Below are 23,797 nucleotides of genomic sequence, written 5' to 3'. Positions count from 1 at the left end.
ACTTGCTCTTGCCCCTCTGACTTACTGCTGGAGTTGGCAGAATTGCTGCCATCAACGTCTTCAGACAGAGCAGATGTACCTGTCAGTCCCCTTTCTAGACCCCTAGCTATGCTGTGGGTATGGGAGCCCTGCACCTGGTTGACCTTCTGGGTGTTTCTTTTGTCTAAGTGAGTGCTTGTTTGTTTTACTCCTGACAAGAGAACCCTAAGCAATGTCAGCAGACTCATTCCCCTTGGCCCCTGGACTCAGCGCCCCTTTGTAGATATCTCTCAGCTTGGTCCTGACTCACCAGCATCTGTGCCCAGTGACCAACCCCATCTCTCTTCATCAAGTTCTTTTCCAGGGTTCTGACATGAAGTTTAGGTTTAAATAGTGGGCAAGAGGTATGCAGAGCTAAGGAGTCCTGGATGAGGTGCAGTTCTGCCCCCTGCTGACCCAACATCCCCTTTACCCCAGTCTTCCCTGAAAGATAGCCTGACTAGTTGCCTAAACTGTCTGAAGCCTCTTCCACAGAGACAACCTTCCAGCCCCCATCTCCTTTGGCTCCTACTATGGTCTCAGCCTTTTCTTTCTCCAGGCATAAAACTTCTGGACTTGGAGTTCATGGAGTTAAGTTCCATAGTCAAAAGGGAATGGCACAATTGTCTTCCTTCCCCACAGGACTGTTAAATGCTACAGTAATTGTGCATTGCAGACCTCTTTTGTTTTTCCCCTAGTTTTCCATAAGCTTGTTGCTACATGACTATTTTTAATTCTGATATCTCAGAGTACATCAAGGCCATTTAGTGTTTGAATGAACCACCCCCCCCTTTTTTTTTTTTACCATTGTGTGTTACATTGACTGCTAAGTTATCATCTTGGTCCTGTGCCTACAGAGCACTCACCATCAGAATCAAGCGGTCCTTTCTGGTGATGCTCTGAATGTGTGCCCTGGTGATGTTTCCTGGTTCCTGGTCTTAGTTTATTCAAGTTCAGGACTTTGCTCTTGCTGCCATGGGCTGCTCCAGCCCTCCTTATCCTCACAGCCCTGTCCCGACTTTCATCTCCTGACTAATGTTATTCTATTTGGCCTCCACAGCTTTTGGCTAGAACCTTGTCGGCTGACACCAGATAGGACAAGCTCCAATCCCAAAGCCCTTGAGGGAGACATAAACCTTCCAGATTATTTTTCTGTGTTTCTAAGATATCTCCTTTCCTTTCAGCTTACCCTACCCATGCCTGTCTCTTCCTGTCTCCTTTCCTCTAACAGAATCTGCAATGCATCACAGTGTCGTCTTGACCTCCCAATCCTCCTCCTCCTGTCTCCTCAGTGTTGGGATTGCTGGTGTGTACCAGCATACCCAGACTGGGTTTATACAGTATACACTTTCTATATCCAGATCTAAGACATCCTGGTCTGTCTGATCCCACAGTATCTGGTCTGGCAACAGGGTAGTTTTGCCATGAATTCTCTGGGAAATGCAAAATTGACAAGGTTTATCAGGATAGCTAAAGCTCCAAGCCCAGGACTCCTGGCTCAGCTCCTCCTGGATTCCAGAATCCAGAACCCTTGGTGTCTCCGGACTACCGAGGAGAGAAAAGCATTGTGAAGATTTTGTAGGCTTGACTGGGAAGGAGATAAATCATTCTCTGTCCCCACCCACTTTCATGGTGGCCCTGTTCCTTTTGAGTTTACGATCCTGTTTGGATGTCAGAGTCTGTCTTAAGGGTGAACTCTGTCTTCGATTGTTTTATGCCAGGAAGACTCTGAGAATATGCAAACCATCCCATATCCTAATCCCACTGTCTGGGTCAAGAAGGGATCTTGGTTCCTTTCCAGTTGGTGGAGTCTTCCAAAGAGCAGATTGTCCTAACCCAGCTCTGCACGCCCAAATATAGGAACCTAATTGTGCCTAAATAAGGCTTCATCCTCAAGATAAAGATGCCACATCTGATGGTGATTGACAGATATGGGTCTCTGGTGCCAGCAACTTCTGCAGGAGCCATGAAGTCAAAACAGATCTGGTGGGTGAGAGAGAATTCTGCAAAGAATGAACAAACATGTTGAAGTGGTCAGGACAGGCTTGCCCTGTTAAACAGACTGGGCTGTTTCTACAAGTCTTCAGAGTGTCCTTGGAGATCTGAAAATTTTGTTCCAGAAGTGACATCTGCAAGCATGCCTCTCATGGGTGGGCAGAATATGTGAAATATGTGCCTGACCACATGCCTTGCATCTCCTGTGGGATCTTGGTCTTTATGGAGGAGTGGAAGGAAACATGGCCTCAGCCCACCACCCTGTCCTCATAGAGTGCAGTCTGCCTGAGGTTGGCAGCTCACCTCACAAGCTCTGTGAGGTTTCCATGATGGAGTGGAATAGGCAGCCAATGAGTCAGATGCCATCTCTCACGAAGCCCTTCTTCTCAGCTCTGTGTTCCCTGCCTGGTAGGACACAGAGGTTGTGGTTTTAGTCACCTGTCTTTGTGTTGCCTTGTTTTGAAGACTTGACTGTAGAATTCAAAACACTCTTGATACATAAAATAGAAACGCATGAAGTAGCCAAGCTCATTCTCCAGTTATGCAGAACCAGGGACCAGGGCTGCTGTGATATGTGGCTTTGTCTTTAAGATGGCAATGGAATCATTCACCCTGTGTCTCAGTAATGTGACCTCACCATCTTCATGCCCACAGGGCATGAACATACATCTGTGGGCATACAGAAACCAAGAGAGTACAGTGTAAGTCTTAAGGATGCTGATGATCTGATGGGAACTCTTATCTCTACCCTTCCTCTCTAAGTTAACAAGCAATTAACAACAGCCTAATCTAGTCCCATGGAGAAAAGCTTGCTCTTGGGTATCTTCTGGGAATTCTTTAAAGTGTTCTCAAAGACTTTATGGCTTTCCTGATGTTGATATGGTTTGCAGAACCAAGAGCCCTGAGCAGTGGCATGGCTAGCCCAAGCCAAGCATCCTTCCAAAGTCATTACCATTGTTTTAAATATATACAGCTTTGTCACTCCTGGGAGCTGACTGGCCTTGCTAATCATGTTCTCTTTAGACTGATGTTGAAACCAGCATTTCATCTCAGTGAAAGATGAAGCCAGCTCTTAATACATTCATAACTGTACTTCATAAGGCATAAAGATCCTGAAAAATGGATGAGGTCAAACACAAGAGGAAGAGGAGGAGCCTTTTTCTTTGCCTCTGGTTGTTTTACTCTTGGTTGAATTCATGAAGTGATAAGTGAAGTCAGACCACATGACCTAAGCCTTCTACAAGGACGAAAGCCTATTTCTATAACATATGTGCATTTGTATGTGTGAGCACACGTGCACACATGTGTGCTCACATGTGTGTGCATGTGCATACAACAGAGATCACCTTGATCCAGCATGGCATGAGAGATGCTGTGATATTTCAAACCTTTTCTGGGAGCTCTCAGCCTCCCTTTATTCCTGGATTTTGGCCTTAATCAGTATTTCTCACCACCTCCTACTATTTTTTATTACTTTTCCCGGAAATGGCTAATAACTGCATTGCTTGTGAAATTCAAAATAGATAACTTGTTGAAAACTCAGTAATTCAGTCCTCCCTTCCCCCTTTTCTTTTCAGGTGTCCATGGTGACTACTTTAGCAATTCCTAGATTGTTGGGAAGCACAGTTCTCCCAGCAGCCCCTTTAGAGCCAGCTGTTCTGTTTTGTCCTTAAGGACTGATGTTGTCACTTGTTCCTTTCACATCTGAACAACATCTTTTGGCAAACCTATCTTTCTGGGCCCATGTTCTCCAGGAAAAGGCACATCCTTCATTGCTTCAAGCCTCCCTAACTGCTCGTCTTCATCCACTTCCTCATTGCTGTTCTTCAGGTCGTGTGAAAGGGCTCCAAAGGGCCCTCTCCTTCCTTGTCCCCTCTGGTCTCACAGTAATGCAGCGTCTGGCAATTTGGTCTCAATCTTCTCTCTGAAATGCTTAAATCATTCTAAGCTCTGATGCTCTGCCTGAGGATGCTACTTCCTTTCCCCGAGCATCACTGCCTCCCTGCCTCCATGCTTGGCCAGTCATGGAGAAAGAGTTCATTTCTCTTCTGCTCTCTGCTCTTGGCCATTCGGGCTTATCTTTTCCACAGCATAGCTCTGGAGCTCTGCCCTGATCCCGTCCCTAAACGGTAGCCCTTTACTTCCACTTCTCCTGGATGTGTACACCACATCACCCCCTTAGTGAGCTGAAATTCAAGGGTGCTCAGTCCAGGCTGTTTTCTTCTTTTGATACTACCCTCTCTTCCGCCTTTAGCATAGTGTGTGTGTGTGTGTGTGTGTGTGTGTGTGTGTGTGTGTGTGTGTGTGAGATACATGTGTGTGTATTAGTATGGGTGCACATGAATGCCCATGAGCATGCTTATGGAAGCCAGAAGTCATTTCTGCTGTCATTCCTTAGGCTCTGTCAGCCTTGCTCTTTGGGATGGGCCTGGAATTATGAAGTAGGCTAGGCTGGCTGGCCAGCAAGCCCTAGAGGTCCCTCTCTCTGCTTCCCTCCGTGCTGGAGTTAGAAGCATATCCAGCCACATCTGTATTTTTGTGGGGGTCTGGAGATTATGCTCAGGACCCCATGATACTGTAGCAAACACTTTGCCTGCTGAGCTAGAACCCTGGCCCTGCCCTTTAGCTCCGCCATTCTAGAGTGGCCCTTAACCTCGAGACACCATCCTCATCCTGCTCACAGCTCGCGCATGCTCAACAAGTGAATTCCGGGCATTTCTGTCGTGAAGCAGACAAGAGCCTATAGATCTGCTCCTGTCTTTTTACTTGGTCTCAACTACCAGAAGTAAAGGCTAGTATTTATTTTTCTTAAAAACTAGATAGCAGAAAGATACCAATTTTTACTGTGAAATCTAAGTTAGTTTCACATGCCTTCAATTTTCATTTTCACGTATCTTCTCTGCATTACCTGAGACCAAGGAGCCTTGGATAATTCTACGTGTGATCCTAGAAGTGTGTGTGTGTGTGTGTGTGTGTGTGTGTGTGTGTGTGTGTACATGTGCATGATTGATACAAAGTTCATGTAAAAGTGGAGGAGCAGCTTTGTGGAGTCTGTTGTCTCCCTGAAGCTTTATGTGGGGTTCTGGGATCAAACTCAGGTCTCCAGGCTCCTACATCAATTCCTTTACCAGCAGAGCCATCTCACCAGCCTCGGAGAAGTTTATATCTCTCCTTCCAATGTTGAGTCCAAATGTTTACTAATAGCCCATTTTGTGGACTAAATGAAATAACACTTATAGAATGTTTAGCAATGCATAGTAGTGTCTGACAAATATTTCCTCTTGTATTTCCCAATTTGAACTCTACTCTTTAAACAGACATGGCACTCCTATTTGAAATATGTCTTGTGTGCTCCCTCATTTTGGGTTTGGAGTTTGAGTTTAGATCCATCTGATCCCTACTCCCCTCATTTGACTCCTTCTCTCAAGCTTTTTCCATGATTACCGCTCCCAGAGAACTTTTAATTTATTGTAGTGATAATACGGTCATTTTACATTTCTCTTCATTTATAGAAAGTATGATACAAAAGTGGACCCTGATACCAACTGTGGCCTCCAGTTCCTAATACTACTGACCTCAGTCCCTGATGAGGGGACAATCAAAAGGGATGGTGCATCTTGGAACACAAGCCACAGGATTGCTGGCACATCTGACCCTGTCTACGCTCTGCAGCCATCGCCCTAGGAAAGTCCTGGCATCCCACTGAGGCTGTGTGCAGCTCAGACACAGCTTTTCCTCATAGGCTGCATAGTCTTGTTTTCTACTGAGAAGAGGAAGCGTTCTCCTGAGGATCATGGAAGACCACGCCTCTCTGTGACCAGCAGCCCCCCTTCCCAAGAACAGCTGTTACAATAGAGGTTAACACTCTATGGAGGAGTTTTCTATGGCCTTAGAAACATGTCTGGTGGGACCACTTACCTTCTTTACTTCCCCAAGCTCAAGGTTTGGGCAGATGGACCAGAGGCTGGCCCTCCCAGATGTTGGATGGAAGGGAGTCCTAACCTATTTCAGTTCCATTCTTGCTAGCAAAATTAAAGCCATCTTTTGTGCCTGAACCCAGGGAGAGCCTCTCTTCCCCATCTGTTCTCTCTGCACTTCATACCTCCTGCCGAAGTGGGAGATGGTGATGATCTTACCTTTTATTCCTCAAGTGATAATGGCTGAGAGGGGGGCCAGGAATTCAAAGGGAGGCCAAGGTTGACGCTAAAGTGTGAGCTATGGTTTTCCTGGGAGCCTTTTTTCCTTCTCTGTCCTTCAAGGTCCCACCTCTCAGAAACTTTTCAGTCACCCCCGAAGGAGCCCCCAAGAGCTTGTGCCCCACCCCCCCCACCAGGAACCCCTCAACAAGGCCGCAGCAGAGAAAGAATCATGCGGTGCTATGGTCAGCTATAGCGAGGGTTATCTAAGCATGCATGAGGCTGCGTACTCGTATATGAGCATTTGTCTCTGCCCACCCATCATGGTCAGCCTTACTCTAGCCAGTCTTGTGTTTATGAGTGCATTATCTCTGAGAATGTAGACATCTGAGGCTTGACCTATGTTTTCTTTAATCTGATGTTTTTATCCACTCTTGGAGAACTTCATACCTGCAGACAGTGTGTCTGGATCATACTAACCTCTACTCTTTCCCTTAACTCCTCCCAGATGCCACGCCCATCTGTCTAACCCCCCCTTTCCAGTTTCATGGCCCCTTTTTTTCATTTTTAAGAAAAAGGTAGCATCTTTTTATTAATTCTTAGAGAATTTTACAAAATGGATCTTGATCATATTCGCCCCCAAATGGCCCCCAATTCCTCCCTGACTCACACGCCTCAGCTCCACGTCCACCCTTTCTTTTAAAGAAGAGAGGATTCTGAAGCAGATGTTTTGGTCCTCTGGTTCCGACAGTCTTTATGCTCCCTCTTCTGCGATGTTCTCGGAGTCTTACGTATTGGGGTTCTGCTATAAATGCATTCATTGGAAGCAGGCACCCGCAGTCAGTAGACCTTTGTATTTTGACCAGTTGTGGCTTTCTGTAGTGATTTCTGTCTGCTGCAAAAAGGAACTTCCTTGATGAGGTGAAGAGTAGCTACTTCGAAGCATTAGGCAACTGTCAGTCACAGGCTCTCCTCTAGGTTCCAACCTTACCAGCCACAGGCAGTTGGCTAAGTTTATAGTCCCAGCCATAACTCCCTCTGACTGAGTGAGTGAGTGGCGGTTGCCCCTGGGATGTAAGTGCCACTATTGTATCTTTCAGAATACCTTGCCATACTGGTCCTTGTTATGGCTTGTTGGCATGACTACAAGGTAGGAGCATTGCTTTTTTCGCTCTTCATAGCTTGTATAGCCTCTGCCAAAATATGGGATTTCTTCCTTTCTTCCCATTACCACCTGACCTTTATCCATGACATTTTACTTCTCTTCGTATTTTTTTTTAAATCATGGCCAGTTTCAGAGAAAAGGAAAAAAATCAGGAAGCTAATTGTCATAAAGTAGTTTAAAATGAAAAAGAAAAAACAAACAAACCCAGAAACAAAGACATTTAGAGTGGTGACTAAAAATAAATTATATAAAAGGGGAAACCACAGTAGTATCATCTTAACAAATGTACCATGCTAATGCAAAGTACTAGCAAGTGTTAGTGACAGGGTGAGCAAAAGGGAGGAGATGGGAACCATTTCTACTTTTCAATGGGCTTTTGTGTAAATCTACAAATACTCTAAAAAGTAAAGTGTATTAAAATTGAAAACATAAAAGCAAAAGGCCAAGCTATCTATGACTGCCTTTGAGGGAGGGATTGTTCCTTTTTCATTTCTCTATCCCCAGCTTGAGGCTGTGGCTGGAATATACAGGCTGTTCATCACACCATGATGTGACTCTTGCTTCATTTAAATGTGATCCTTTCATCCTCCACGGAGTGTCCCCTCTACTTTCATGACAGCATGACAGACTCTCTCTGTCTCTGTCTCTGTCTCTGTCTCTGTCTCTGTCTCTGTCTCTGTCTCTCTGTCTCTGTCTCTCTCTCTCTCTCTCTCTCTCTCTCTCTCTCTCTCTCTCTCTCTCTCTCTCACACACACACACACACACACACACACACACACGAGACAGAGAGAGAGAGACAGAGACAGAGAGAGACAGAGACAGAGACAGAGAGAGAGACAGAGAGAGAGACAGAGAGAAGAGAAGCAAATCTAGATTTCACATAATAATGAAAACGTGATGTTAGTCTTCCTGGGTCTGGCTTATTTTTGCTTAGCTGATCATCTCCAGTTTTATTCAGTTCTCTACAAATGTACAAATGACCTATTTTTAATTTTCCTTTATGGTCAAGTAAAATGTCATTGGGTTTATGCACCACATTTTCTTTACCGACTCATCTGTGAATAGCTGTCTAGGCTAGCTCCATCACTTTGAAGTTTTAAATGATGCTATTACAAACACGGGAGTGCAAGTGTCTCTCTGATATGCTGAGAAGGTGAGAGTACTTAGGGATGAGGACAGGCAGAGTGTGTCCTCAGACACAGCATTGTCTGTAACATGGAGGAAGCTTAACAAATGCTAGCTGGCAGTGAGGTGCTGCTGCAGAACTGTTTGTGAGTTATTACTACTCCATTCTACAGGGTTTCCCACGCCACACAACATCAGAACAATTGCCTCCCAAGTCACCTTCTTAGAGGATCAGGCTGTCATGTGGCTTACTCACCTCCATGAAAATCCCATTGGTTGAATTCATTCATATGGCCCCAGCTTTTTTTTTTTTTGCAAGGGACCCTGAGAGAAAAGCTTTCCTCTGTGCTTAGAAAGAAGAAAGAAAAGTATACACAGAGCCCAGTCCCTACTCAGCCATCTTAACAAAAGGCTGAGGTTTCAAAGGCGATTTTCCCCCAATGCCATCCACTTCCATGCTGGTGAAAAGTGAAACTGCCTAAATGCTTTTGTTTGAAAATAAAATATTGATCATTTCAAATAGTGGCTGGATTGAAAGACTAAGAGGAAAGAGTGTGATCTGCCAGTAATTGAAAGAGAGAAGAGCAGTTTCTTTTGTAATAAATTATTTGAAGTAGAGTCTCAACATTTTAATGATGATAAAGAAAACCATCTCATTCACTCTGGCCAGTCCCCATAGAAAAATGCTCTTGTCTCATACTATAGATAAAAGTTCCCAAAGTGAAAAATCTATTTCCGTCTGTGAATGAAAAGTAGAGAATGAGGTTATTTTGCCAAGGGACGAAAGCTTAGAGTCCCCTTGAAAGGCAGGAGCTCCCTCACCTATGCGACCATGTACCACATTGGACATGCAGATTCATTTCCTTCCTGGGGAGAATTTCATCAGGGCAATCGGATTGACAGACAGATGACCAGATAGAGAGCTTTCATCTCCAGCCCACGTCACCTGAAACAAATGCCTGAAGTGACAGGAACACCTTGAAGAACAGGCAGGCAGCAGCTGCGGATACAACACAAGTTCAGTTGCCCTTACTATTTGTTTCACTGAGCAAAGGTGGCCAAACCGGATTTGTAATATTTATGATAGTACTGCTTTGAGTTAGATAATAATCTTGTTGCTCATTCGGTGATTTCCATAACAAATATGTGATCATATTTGCTAAATCTCAGCCCAGTACCCACATGTACAGAAGTGACCGGACTATGCTTAATTGCTGAGTGTCCCCACCCCCAGTTTACACAGTCTGCGCACAGAACTGTGTGGGAAAGATTAAGCTTTGTCACAGGTGGAAGCAATCTTGGCGGGCTTTTCCCTTGGGGCACACCATGAATACCTTGTGAGAGACTGTTTGGAGCCTTCCTGGGCTTGGAATTCAGGAAGCCTACCTGGGAACCCCACCATGGTTATTGTTTTCCTAATTGACCCTCGAAGGGAGAAGGAGACCGCCCTTTGCATGTGACTGGGAAGGTGGTGAGAAGAAAAACAAGAGGTTGAGAGAAGGAGGGCGTGCAGAGAGGAGCGAGCAGCCGGACCAGCATGCGGGACGGAGAAACACCTAAGGACCCGTCCGGTGGAACGGGTACCGGAAGGTTCATTCTTATGTCCCTTTAACCTTTTTTTTCTTCTTGTGTATGCTAGTTGGGTTGTACAATAAAGTTTAATTGTTAATAAATAGAGCCAACAGAACTGGATCTACCTGGCATCCTCCCTTTCCTCTTGTGAAGTGTCTCCCTGTAACTACCTGTGGTCTCCCCCCTCCCCCTTGTACTATCAATTAAAGACAGAATCTGTGTCCTCCAATTACAAATTGTCCAGAGAGTTATGTGACCCTTAGACTATTCCCACATGGTGTCTGTCTTGTGACGCTTAGAACACTTCCGCGTAGTGTCTGTCTGTCTTGTGAGCTCATGTAGAATGTATTCCCTTCTGCTCATCTTTTCTTGTGTCAAAGGTTGGGCAAGGAGCCCCCAGTGGCAATGCTAATCCTTGCAGATCCATCCAAGAAAGACTCAGGAAGCAAAGTCCTCACACAGCAACTCTCATGGGCCAAGGTCACATCTGTTTTAATATCTCACTTTATCCTCCCAAAGAACGAGAGAGAGAGAGAGAGAGAGAGAGAGAGAGAGAGAGAGAGAGAGAGAGAGAGAGAGAAGGTATGACTTTCCTTTCCCAGATGAAAAATATATTTAAAGCCTTTGGAACCCATTTAAATATATTTAAAGCCCAAGGTCACACAGCTGGCAGGGGTGGAGTTCAGGTTAGAACTAACACTAGATCTTTCTGGGGGCTGCCTATAACTCTGAGAGCAGGAGAAGTAGAGAGAAGGCTGCAGAAGATGCAGAGACACACACTACTGTGGCCATCACATGATAATGCAGCCCCGAAGGAGAGAGACATCCAGGCAGCAGCCTGTGGGAACCTACAATTCCTCTGCCTTCTCCAGTCTCTGCCCCTCACCTTCGACTCCTACCTGCTCTCTTGCCTGGGATGTCCTGGGGGAGCATTGTGAGGCCAACTGCACCTATTGGCCCTGTTGGATGGGATACCAGTTGCTCACTGGTTGAAACGCTTGCTGGTTCTGTTCCACCCTCAGGCTCACTCAGTCCCATTGACTTCCCTTCTGTTCTTTGTGTGGAATGTGGAAAGGGGTGTGGCAGCAAATTAGGGTTCATAGCAATCCTTAGGGAGAAAGGGATTTGGGGTCCTTCTAACCCTCTTTGCTCTCTTCTGAAGTATGGCTTGTATTCTGCCATTTAAGCCACTTAAAATTTTTTTAATTAATTATTTGTGTGAAAGAGAGAGAGAAAGAGAAAGATGGAGAGAGGGAGAGAGAGGAGGTGGAGGCAACCCATGAGTTTTCCCTTCCATTGGGAGAGCTGCAGATTCAACTCCAGTTGGCATTTTACTGGGGCGAGACCACGTCACAGTGCTACCTCAGCATGTGGCAGCAGGGGCACCAGTGGAACTCAGAGGCCAAGTCAACTCTAGCTGTGCTCCTATGGACTCCAGGGGCTGTGTTGAATCCTAACCTTCCTAGGTTGGTGCCCTCACCTGTATAGCAAGTAGCCAGAGGAGCTCGTTTCTCAGGTGCCCTCCAGGTCATGTGCCCCACCTTTGTTACATCCCATGTAGGGGAAGTCCTCAATCTCCTGGCCTGTTCCTGTGTCCCTGGCTCCCTCTTTTCTGTGTGACAGCCTTCTCTGGCTTTGTGTCAGAGGTGCAGGAACACCAGCCTCTACCAGCCTTTAGGGGTGCCCTGGGAACTGGCTCCCTCTGGTTTCTCCTCAGTGCAGCATGTCTTCCTTCCTTCCTCCCCGTACAATGTCTTCCCCCACAATTTTATCCCAAGAGCCACTGTGAAGCTATCAGGAAACTGAAGCTATTTTCATATTAGGTAAAAGGACCCATCACAAAATCCAATTAGTGGTGTCTGGGGACACCAGAATAATTGCACGTTGCCTCAAACAGGCACTGAGCTCCCTGATGCAAAGCACTGCCAGGTGCTTAGAGGATGAGACAGATGACCCTGCAGAGCAGAGAACAAAACAGACTGAAGTTCCAGATCAATTCTTTTGCAGCTTTTTAACTGGGCAATGACAGTGTTGTGAACTGTCTCAGGCAGAGGGCAGTGTGTGTGTGTGTGTGTGTGTGTGTGTGTGTGTGTGTGTGTGTGTGTGTTATGTGGTGTATATGGAATGTGTATGTGTGTGGTATATGTGTGTATATGTGGTATGTGTGGTGTGTAGTGTGCGTGTGTGTGTGTGCGCCTGCTCACGTGAGTGAGGTTTTTCCCAATGGCTTTGCCCCTGAGTTGGTCTATGCAGGGATGATCCAGGTCTTTCACTAGAGAGGACAGTTGTCCAGGGTTAGGATAGGTTGGCAGGAAATCATGAAGTGCCCCAAAAGAAATGAGCTGCTCAGCAGCACAAGCTTCGGGACCTCCTGGCAAAGTGACAGTCTTGGTAAGAGGGTCCTGTACTTGGCTAGAGATGGGAAGGCGTGCAATAGTGGGCAACAGAGCCAGCACACAAATCCACTCAGGCTTGGATTTTAAAAATGATGTAAACAGGTGGGTGAGGGTGGGGCAGTCCTAGAGAATTTATTCCTGAAACAGCATTAATTGAGGTGTATGCTGCCATGTGTCTTGGTCTTATTTTCTCTTTCTTTTTCCTTTGCTGCCCTAACAGAACACCCAAGTCTTGCTAATATACAAAGAATAGAGATTTATTCTGGTACGGTCTAAAGGCTAGGGAATCATGGCACTGGTATCTGCTTAGCTTCTGGAGAGAGCCCTGTGGAGCCTTGACTCATAAAAGAAAGCAGAGGGGAAGGTGGGGCCAAGTGGATAACAGAAAGGAGGGTTCAGCTCCCACAGGTAGCCAACCCATTCTTGGTGTAATACGTTGTCCTAGGACCCAAGACTCCTCCCAGTATGCCTTACCTGCTAACACTGGCACACTGAGAAATCAAGTCCCAGCATAATCAGACCACCACACCGTGGGAGGCTGGGATCCTGTTTCGGCTGAGACAACTCTCTTCCCTTGGCTCTTACAATAGCCCCTTAGTCCCCACCTCCTGGGCTATGTCTGAGATACTTCTCTCATTCAGCTTGTTTTTCCCTTAAGGATAGTAATTGCATGTTACCTTATTGTCGCTGTGACAACAGCCACTCAAGAAGGGCTTATTATGGCTCACATTTGGAGGGTGTAGCCCACTGTGGTGGAGAAGCCATGTCAGGAGGTGCCTGGAGAGCCTGGTCATGTGGTACCCACAGGCAAGAAGCAGCCAGAGGTGAAGGCTGGTGCTCAGCCCCCTTTCTTCTTTTGCTTCAGGCCAGGATCCCATCTAAAAGCCCACAGCCAGAGTGGGTCTTCCCATTTCAGTTAATGCTCTCCTGCGCATGCCCGGAGATCTGTCCCCTAGCTTATTTTAGATCCTGTTGAATGATGATGAGCATTAATCATGATGGTGATCATCAGAGGGTTCAAAGGGCAGGGCCTGTCTATTCAACTTCTTGTCTTGGTTTCTAAATATGCTGGTTCCTTGGCTTTTTGTGTTTGTGTCCAAAGGGAAGAAGGGAATAAAGCAGGTAAGTGAGAAGAAATAAAAAAAAAAAGAAGGAAACTGTTGCCCTTGAAGTAGATCAAGAGGATTTCCTGACAGAGTCCAAAGTCATTGTGCATTTTCTGCATGAAGCATCCAAGGAGAGCCAGGATCACAATTTAGACTGTACATCAGGAGAATGTAGGAAAAAAATCTTCCCTGCTGTTCTACAGGGCTGGTCCTTCGTCTCCAGATAATGTAACTGGTGCTTTCTCAGCTGCCAGATGTTGGGGATTGCTTTGATGCTAGCTGCACCTGCAGGGCTCCAAGGCTCAGCACTCCATCAAGAGGACCTGGGGATTGCACAGTTTAGCTCTTGTCTCCAGGATACATGGTCCTCAGCTCTAATGTGTACTAACCCATGACACCCCTGAGTTCATCCCTGGTAATCAATCGGCCTTTAATCATCTCCATTAGCATTCTTATTAGCTCCAAAGCGGAGGCTTGGAATGTGTGGACTTTCCCCTTCAGCAGGCTCTGCACCTGCGACCCTAACAGGGCCAGATCTGAGCCTTAATATGTATGAACATTCAGTGAATTTCAATTAGCCAGGAAGGAGGGGTGGGGCCCTCCAGTTCCTCTTCCCCCTCCTTCCTCTTTTTGATCCATCTCTTCTTCCTTTAAACAGTCCTTTAACCCTTGAATGAGAGACTAGAAGTTTCAGAGACTCCCACCCTTGACAGCTGGGCTGATTGAGACCTGCCATGGGCCGGCATGGCTCACCATCAGCGACCTGCCTTCATCCTGCACTCCTTCAAATGAGACCTTATGAGCCAATCGCTCCTTAAAATAGGGAAAGCGAGTCATAAGATGTGGTCGATCCTGACTTAGGATGTTCTGATGTAGGACTTCCAAGTTTTACAATGTCATTAAATCATAAACAACCAGGAGAAATCATTTCTAGAATTTTTAATTTGGATTTAAGATGCTGGGCAGCACCCTGGAGTTGTAACATTGCCAATCATGTGATCAGCTGGGGAGACAACAAGTGAGCCATGTGGTTTAACACTGATGCTGAGTAGCCTAGGTATATTGTATATACATTCTGTATTCATATTTTCTGCTTAGACAGGACCTTTCCATCACAAGTGAAGCCAAGTATGTATATGTGGCTGCACTGGACAAACTTAAGATGCTCTCACTTGGGTGTACATGGTTCCTCTCTTATCATCACCACCAGGACGTCCTGGTCATCACAGAGCCCAATAGTCCAGAACTCACTGGAGTAGTAACTGGTGGTAGAAACTTACCCGCAAGAAGCGAACGGGCTGAGCTGAGCTGAGCTGAGCTGAGCTGATTGCCCTCTGTGTCTGAGGCAGGGCATCCCGCCCTGCCATGTGCGTATGGGCCAGACGCCATCTGGACGTCTCCTCTCCCCTCTTCAGCACTGTCGTGGGCCTCACTGATTGGTTCCTTCTGCTCAGTTGCATCTCGACACTATCACTTTCTTGCTGCAAAAACATTCAGGGACAGATTGAGCTGGTGCGCACATCTCTAAGTCTGGTCTGTTTACTTTCTTCTGCTTCCTGGTTTGTGCTGGCGAGTGGTCTTCTACCACAGGCAAAGCAGACAGCTCCTTCCTTGGCCTGATCTCTCCTGCAGAGCTCACAAGGAAAACGAGGAGGTTCTCACCTGGCGCAAATTCTGCAGACGCTTTGCAGCTTAGCCCTGATGGGATGTCATAGCCCTCCACATCATACTGATAGGTTAAATGGAGACCTAGGTGGGATGGGGCTAGGATGGGGGATGGGGAGGTGTCTGAGAGGCCAAATGGATTGGACACCTGTCACCTTGCTTCCTGACCTTGAGCACAATGCCAACCTGACAGGTCCTCAGGGTTCTGGGAGATTAAGGTGCCAATGGAACTACAGGAAATGCTTCCCACAAAATAAGGAAAGGCTGTAGGAGTGCACTGAGGTACCTGAGGGACCCATTCCACCTCCAGGGGTCTCCTGCCCAGGACAGTCCCACTAACCGGCCTTCCGTCCCCAGAGAGTGCTCCCTAAGCTTGAGGAGTGAATGACTCAAGCACTCCTGTCTTGTTGACCAATGAGCAAACACCATTTTTTCTGAGCCATACAAGAGAAGATGCCCAAGGATTCCTTACCCTGAAAGGACCCAGAGGCTGGCTCGTTTTATATTAAGCATAGAACAGCTGCCTAGCATGAGTGAAGTCCTGGCTTTGATGCATATCACCTAAAGAAAATGAGAGGACCGAATGGAGAGACTGCATGGTCCCATCTTAGGACAGACTAAGATAGCCTGCTGCCAAAAAACGTCATGGAGGTGAGTGGCCGTGAGGGGTGGAAGCGAGGGGACTGCTGGGAAGAGGATTTTTCTGGAGTGTTGGCAAAGTGCCCATCGGGATATGAATGTGACTTAGAGCAGATGTAAGCGTTTGCCAGCACTTACCAAACGTGCACCAAAGGTGCATTTCATGGTTGTAGGCTACACTTCAAGATAAAGGTAACTTGTAATGGATCTTGAGATGAAGGTAATGACCTCTGGATGAAGAAGTTAGGGGCAAGTGTGCTGACTTAAAATACATTACAAAGAAGATGGGTAATGGAGGAATAGAGGCTGGAGACCTGACAGGGAAGGTCTAGAAACGTGGGCAGAGAGAGAAAGACAGAGTCTTTGCTCAGCTGGAGGATGAAGATCTGAGTTCCATGCCTCGAGCGTGTGGTCTTGTTGTTGTTGGCAGTGGTGGTGGTGGTGCTTTAAGCAGGGCTGAGGAGTTGGAGACAGGAAAATCCCTGAGCTTACTCTGAAGGACTCAGGTAACTGTACAAATGTAACTCCGTCTAGTGACTAGGCTGGAGTTTCTGTCTTTCAGAGTTTTGTAAACAAATTCCTGGAAAAGCCATAGCCCTTGGGCAACCAGGGAGGGATGGCCAAGACACTTGGCCTGAGGAAGATACGGTTGCTTAGCTACTAGTTTGAAGAGCCCCTAACTCCTGAGCAGAGTTATGTAGTCTCAAGACTTTCTTTCTCTTTTCAGCATCATTAAGGCCAAGATCCTTTTACCCTAAGAGGCAGGGATGCTCCCCTTTCCCAGAGTGCTGAAGCCTCACTGTTGTGTTTGTGATCCATCCTACCCATAAGGGAGATAAACAGTTGACCCTTAAAAAAAAAGAAAAAAGAGTATCTGCCAGTTTGCACCAGTTCAGTGAGCCCTTAGTCCCTGAGTGGAGCACTAACCAATCCCAGATGTACTCTTACCCTTGCTCCTGATCTGTGCCAATAGAAGTAAAGATTGCCTAGCCCACCTTGGAACTTCCCTTGATTACCTATAAAAAAGCCTACCTGCTCAACGCGAGGTCTTTCGCCATCTTGCTTTGCATAGGTGAGGACCCAGTACACTTGATCTCTGCAGAATAAAGGCTCTTTGCTTTTGCAAAAGACTTTGGACTCCTGGTGGTCTTTGGGGGTCTCATATAACAACTGGGCATAACAACTGACCCACTAGCCTAGCATACTTGGTGAGTCTTAGGCCAAAATGGAACTCTGTCTAAAAAAGAAAGAAAGAAAAAGAAAAGAAGCAGATGGCAGTTAAGGAACCATACCTGAGATGGACTTCTGGTCTCTACACTCATGATCTTACATGTGTGTATACACACACACACACGCACACAAACACATACACACACATGCACACACATATACAAACACATATGCACACACATACACACATGCACACACAATGCACACACACACTCACACACATGTTCTTATTTTTTATCTTAGTATACCACTCTTTAAACTTAAAAATCCATAACTTTTCCTAGAGTCATTGAGTATAAAAGGTCAGATGGCATAATTTAAATTTAAAGCATCAAGTACTAACAATAGACTCCCAGGACAAAGTCGCTTCTTTATCTTATTACAGGGTAAATGTATCTGTAATCAAAATAAACCCCAAGGTCCCATGTGGCTCGTCTGGTGCAGCCTCAAAGCTGGAGAAATGGAGCCAGTGCTGGGAAGGCAGCACTACAACTTATAGGAGAGTGCATGTCTGGGAACGTAACCTTCCAGGTGGCATTATGAGAGATCACTGAATCAAAACACTTTTAAAAAATTCTTCATGAAGCTAAGACATTCATTTTCATCCCAACCTCAATAAAATCGACTTTCCTCAGAAACAGGAATCCTTTCTCGGCAGTGAGAAAATGTCAACATCAGACCTGCTCAGATTAGTTCCAGCCTTTGTTCCCCCTGTGGCATCTGCCTCACCTGTGTCTCTTTGACAGATCTGATCCTATCACTGTACAGTCAAGGCAAAGCTGTGTTCTTTGCACACGATGAAGTCTAGGTTGGAGTTTGAAGTTTCCGCATGCAATTTGTACCCGTGGCTCAAAATCATTTCAGCTATCTTCTTGCTGGAAAGCTCTGCAGCCTCATAGCCACATCTTGGTAGAGAAGTGCACTTATAGAGGTGCAGACAGACATTGGGCAAATGGCAAGCACACAAAAGAACCCCGACTTCACTTGTGTATCTTGAAGAACATTAAAGAAATAGAATCCTAAACCCACAGCAAGCATGGACAGGTCTTCCTGCCCTGCCCAACTCACTGTCTTGGGTGCCACAAATGCTCTTCTTTAAGGTGTGCTTACCCTCCTTGGCTGGCTCTTCCTTAGGCATTGCTGTTGTGTATAGGATTTCAGTCTTCCTGGCTAACTTCTCTTGCCCAGTCACACACCCCTGCCTTTAATCTCTCTCATACCCATCTACTCTCTTGACTGAGCAAGAAAGCCCCCATGAACACAGATGGGAATCTCTCTCTTAGTGCTTGTGTGTATATTGAGAATATAGAAGAGAGAGCCACGTAAAGCAACTCATGACCAGACGGTTGATGGGCAAGAGGGGTGGGAAATTATAGGGCAGTCAATTTTATTCATGCCTTGTATGTAAAGTGCTTTTTGCAGCACTACACACACACATACACACACATAGACTCTCATACACACACACACACACATACACACATACACACACATACACACTCATACACACACATACACACACATATACACACATATACACACATACACACACATACACACACACACACACACACCCCACACACACACACACACGCACCCACGCACACGATAAGGGCGCATGTAGCGCTTTCCCCCAGATCCTTCCTCTGCCTTTTTCAGTTTAAACATTATCCTTTCCTAGAGTGTATCAATTGTTCAGGTTCCAGAGATGCTTTTACCCAACGACTTCCCTGAGACTAGACCCATATAATTCCTAAAGCAAAAATGACCACTAGCAGGAGCCTTTACTTCTCTTTCTAAGAGGCTGAATCAAGGGCATGGAGGTGGGCTTAGGAGAAGAGAAAATGTCTCCAGCAGCCTGGAGCTGATCAGAGGGAAAGCAGAAGTGATCGTCAAAAAGGAAGAATTGATTTGGGGGTCAGATGGAGAGCAAGATAAACCGCCACTAACCTGAGAGCGGCACATCTTTTAATCAGGGTTGAGATTCCCTCCACGGACCCTCACATGTTCAGCATCTTACGGCTGGCTGGTGGAGGAGGCAAGGAGGCGGCGCTGGGCAGTGGGCATAACCCTGCTTTCTTTGTTCTGAGTCCAGCTGAGGGGCTTGAGCTGAGAGACAGCTTCTAGCCTTTCACTGTAAAATTGAAAACCCCTGGAAGCCTGGGAAAGACAAGGAACTGAATGGGACTCGCAGGAGCCCTGAGCTCACGACACCACGCTTCTCGGTCTCCTCTTTGTACCAGCCTCCATTGCGCATGCGTAGCTCGGAGCCATTTTCCTCTCTCTGCAGCAGAGAGAGTTTGCAACCATCTGCTGCAGGAACATAGTTTGATGCGCTGGGGATGTGGTGCAAGCCTGTAATCCCAGCTACCGAGGATTATGGTATTATGGTCCCCCCTCAACCATTGCAAGTTCAAGGCCTGCATGAACTAGAAGTTGGAAGTCTGGAGATACAGTCCAATGATGAGTAGAGAACTGTCTACCATGTATGAGGCCGGAGGACCAGTCCTTAGTACTGGGGGAAACATAAATAGACAGACAGATGGATGGATGGACAGACGGCAGACAGTGTTCCTTGTGTTCTAGTGTATGCCACCAAACTATCCTGGCCCAGGCTCTTGCCCGTACAAGCTTGACATGGATGCCCGTATTTTACAGTCATCACCAGATTTGTATTCCCGTGTCTATCTTCCTTAATTCCTATTATACGGCCCAGAGGAATAGCAGACCTTTCTATATAGACACCAGCACTGCCTCACCCCGCTGTCATTTATTGTGCCTGTAGAATTTCTCTGTGTTAGTTTGATCTGCTGTCCTCCATAGAGCATTTGTTTACACGTGCCTGGTAAGTACCACCCTTTCCCTTGAAAAGACACCTTGTAGTTCCGGTGCCAGGCATGGAAGCATCACTTGGGAAGGGTTGATTGGTTGACCTCTCTTCTGGTTGGCGTTGTTTTAAACAAAATATCAAATGTTTGATTTTACCAATAAAGACTCAGGAGCCAGATGTTGGGGTGAAAGCCGGCTAGCTCAGAGAGGCAGAGAAACCACCCAGCTTACCTTCCTCCTCAGCCAATGTCCCAAAAGGATGAATGCTTCTTTTCCACGCCAACTCAAAAGACCCTCAAATGGAACACCACTCCCTTGTACTTTCTGTGTGTCTATCTGCCATCCTGACTTCCTCTTACTCTCTATGGCTTTTCCCTGAGTTCACTCCCTCTCAACTGGCTACTTGCTCTGACTCTTGACCTGTAGTTGACTTTATGCAATCAGAAAGCTCTTGGATTAAAGATGTGAGGTAGGGCTGAGCCACCCCACAACAAGGAACAGGTTTTCCAGTAAACAACACAATCTCCAGGTTCACGGTGTGATCAAATATCCACAAGAACTGGGTTTATAAATCACAGAAACCTCTGTAGTAACAGCAGGGCATGCCTTGTCCCCAGAGACTGGGATGTCCTCTTTTATGACTTGAGCGTAGTACAGGTCACGTGTACCACCCAAGTCCCACACTTCAGTTGGTGGCAGGAATGGGTGTGAGCAAGTTGTCTTTCTAAAGATTCAGTTTGCTTTCAGCACCTTTCCCCCTCTCTTCTTGGATCTTGCCACCCCCCTCCCTCTCCTGTGGCTTCTACCTCTCTTCTGAGGGATTGCAGCCTTTTTCTACCTCTCCTCCCTGGGTATCATACTCCCATTAATAGGAGAGTCTGTCCCACTGCTGAGCAGCTACGTGGGCAGCTCTGACATTGCTCCTGGGCTGCCTGTCTCCTTGGCTGTGGAGCAGGGTGTTTTCTCACACACCTCCAGGAGGGTTTCCCTGGGAGACGCCATGCAGCCACCAGACAGTGAGCCTTGAGTGGTTGGAGGCGCTTGGTTCTTCAATATTTATAAGTGACAGTTTTAATGGAGAGAGGAGAAGAAACATTAGCAGCAATTTGCTTCTCTCTCTCTCTCTCTCTCTCTCTCTCTCTCTCTCTCTCTCTCTCTCTCTCTCCTTCTGGATGTGAGGGGCCAGAGAAGCAAAAGGGAACAGCAGAGACAATTTGTGTTATTTAGCTGCAGACAAGTGAGACGAAGGGGAGGGCAGGGGGACCCAGAAGGAGGCAGACACCCTCCTCACACTGAGATCTGCCTACCTCCTACCACTGCCAGGAATGGCCAGGTGACAGACCATCATGAGGCAAATGGGAGAGAAAAAGGCTTCACAGGCAAGAACTGGGGCTGACCCAGGGATCTAAGAGTTCAAATAGCAGCCCTGCCCTGTTGATGCATTCATTAGGGTTTCCGCGGCTGTGGTAGACAGCATGAACAACAAGATGCTAGGGAGGGTAAGGTGTATTTATCTTACCTGCTGGTTAACAGTCACCGCTGGAGTCAGGGCACTAATACAACCAGGGCAGGAACCTGGAGCCACAAACAGGGAAAGCAGAGGCTATGCAGTAGTGATGCTTACTGGCTTGTCGTGTCTTCCCCCCCCCCCCCCCCCTTGCTCAACCTGCTTTCTTATTCCTTTCAGGAACAACATCACAGGGATTATGTCACTCCCCACCCCACCCCCACCCCACACATTAGAAATTGATCAAGAAAATGCCCCCAGGCTTACCTACAGGACAATCTGGTGGGGACATTTTTTCAGTCAAGGTTCCCTCTTCTCAAACAACTCCAGCTGTGTTAATTTGGGGTGTTGTCCCAGTTCTCTTGGGGGTCAGGGTCTAGCTGTCTATGGCTGGGCAGAGATGTCCTCAGAGACCCAGGGTGACTATTGATTGTATATGATGTGGTTCAGTCACCTCCTATTTTATAGTTGCAATGTTTCTGTGCTCTAATGTAGCTTCTCCAAAGCGCCTTTGCTGAGTGCTTCCCAGGGCACTCCTAGGAAGCAATGACATGCTGTCTACTTATTTAACATCTGCCACCAAATTGTGCTGTGACACTTTCTTTGTCCACTGGCAAAGGCTGGCTGAATCAGCTTATTTTCACCTTGTTGTGGCCTAGTTAGTTACACTGTAGTCTCTGAAAGCAAAGCCATATCTCCTGTGGATCAGTGTTCCCCTATGTGCCCAGAACAGTGAAGATCTCATTTCTAGAGGACAGAGTGAGTACTTGTCTGTCCCACAGGAAAAGCCAATCAGCTTGGAGATTGGATCCAGGAAAGTTGCTCCTTTTTTGAAGAAATATTTATAATTTATTCATATTACATGCCAATTGTTATCCCTTCATTTGCGTCTTTCCATTCCCATACTTCCTCCTTCTTATGCCCTATTCCCCTCCCCTAGACCTCTGACAGAAGGTGACCTCCCTCACCATATGACCACAATCTATCAGGTCTCATCGGATAGCCTGCTTCCCCTTCCTCTGTGTGCCACTGGGCCTCCCAAGCAAGGGGAGTGATCAAATCAGGGGCACCAGAGTTCATGTCACAGGCAGTCCCCACTCTCCCCACAACCGTGGAGAATGAGCTGTCCATTGGCTAGATCTGAAGAGGGGTGGGTCTAGGTTCACTGCATGCATTGTCCTTGGCTGGTACAGGAAACTTGCTCTTAACTGACTTGACTGGGATGAGAATTGGAGTTCTTACTGAGTTGACTGGGATCAAACACTGTGTGATCATTTTTCGTAGGGGTCTCTAATATCATAGTCTCAACTAAAGGAGTATCTTAGATGGGACGTGGGGTCAGGACTGCCCCCAATGTACTAAGCCAAACACTGCTCATGCCCTTGCCTTGCGTCCTCTGTTTTTAAGTCCCAGGGATGAGTAGGAGCTCATCTACAGCCCATGTCCCCAAAGATCCTTGGTTTCAAGTCCAGGATTGGAAAGTTGGCTTCATTGTGCGTTTCTCTCCCATCCCCTACCCATCCCCTATGCACTCTTATTATCTTGGTCCAAAAGGCTGTGTTAGAGTCTTGAAACTGCAAAGAGAGAAACACCTGTTGATAGAATCCTGTGTTTGAGAGAGAGAGAGAGAGAGAGAGAGAGAGAGAGAGAGAGAGAGAGAGTGTGTTCCCAGCAGTTCCAAACTTTCACAGTATGCAAGAGGAAGCTCCTAACAGAGGTTGGAGAGCCAAGGGAGTAGAAGAGACGCCAAGTCCTGTCTGAGCCCCAAAGCCAGCAGTGTGCCCACAAGCTGGAACCTGGTCTGGGGCAAAGCTTGGAAGAAAGACCTTCCTCCTCTTATCTCTGTTGACTCAGTTGTCTCATGACCCTTTCTTTCCTGACAGCATGTTATTCCCTTTTTCTTCAAGGGCCTCACAGATCTAGATGTACGTGTGTGTGCATGTGCGCACACAGGTGTCTGTTGGTCTGTCTGTCTGTCTGTCTGTCTGTCTGTCTCTCTCTGTGTGTGTGTGTGTGTGTGTGTGTGTGTGTGTGTGTGTGAAAGAGAGAGAGAGAGAGAGAGAGAGAGAGAGAGTAAGTAGTAGTAGTAGCAGCAGCAGCAGCAGCAGCAGCAGCAGCAGCAGCAGCAGCAGAGTAATATGAAAAACTCATGGGTAGTCTTTGTAAAGAGAAAAGCTGGACTGTCCTGGGTAAGGCTAGGATATGGATAGAATAGACCTCCCATTTTTAATTGGGTATCATGTACATGTACTACCTATTTAAAAACAACACAAGCAGTACTGACCAATTGCATCACTCATTATACAAATTACATAATGCAGCACACATCAGGGGCCAAGGAAGGTCTGGTCTTGACATGCAAGGGTGGACGGTGTCCATTTGGTCATCCCTCAGATCTCTTATGGTCAAAGTCA

This window comes from Acomys minous, assembly GCF_964271855.1.
Source record: "Acomys minous genome assembly, chromosome: 6".
Taxonomy (NCBI): Eukaryota; Metazoa; Chordata; class Mammalia; order Rodentia; family Muridae; genus Acomys; species Acomys minous.
The sequence above is the reverse complement of the archived record's forward strand: the minus strand, read 5'-3'. Positions refer to the sequence as shown.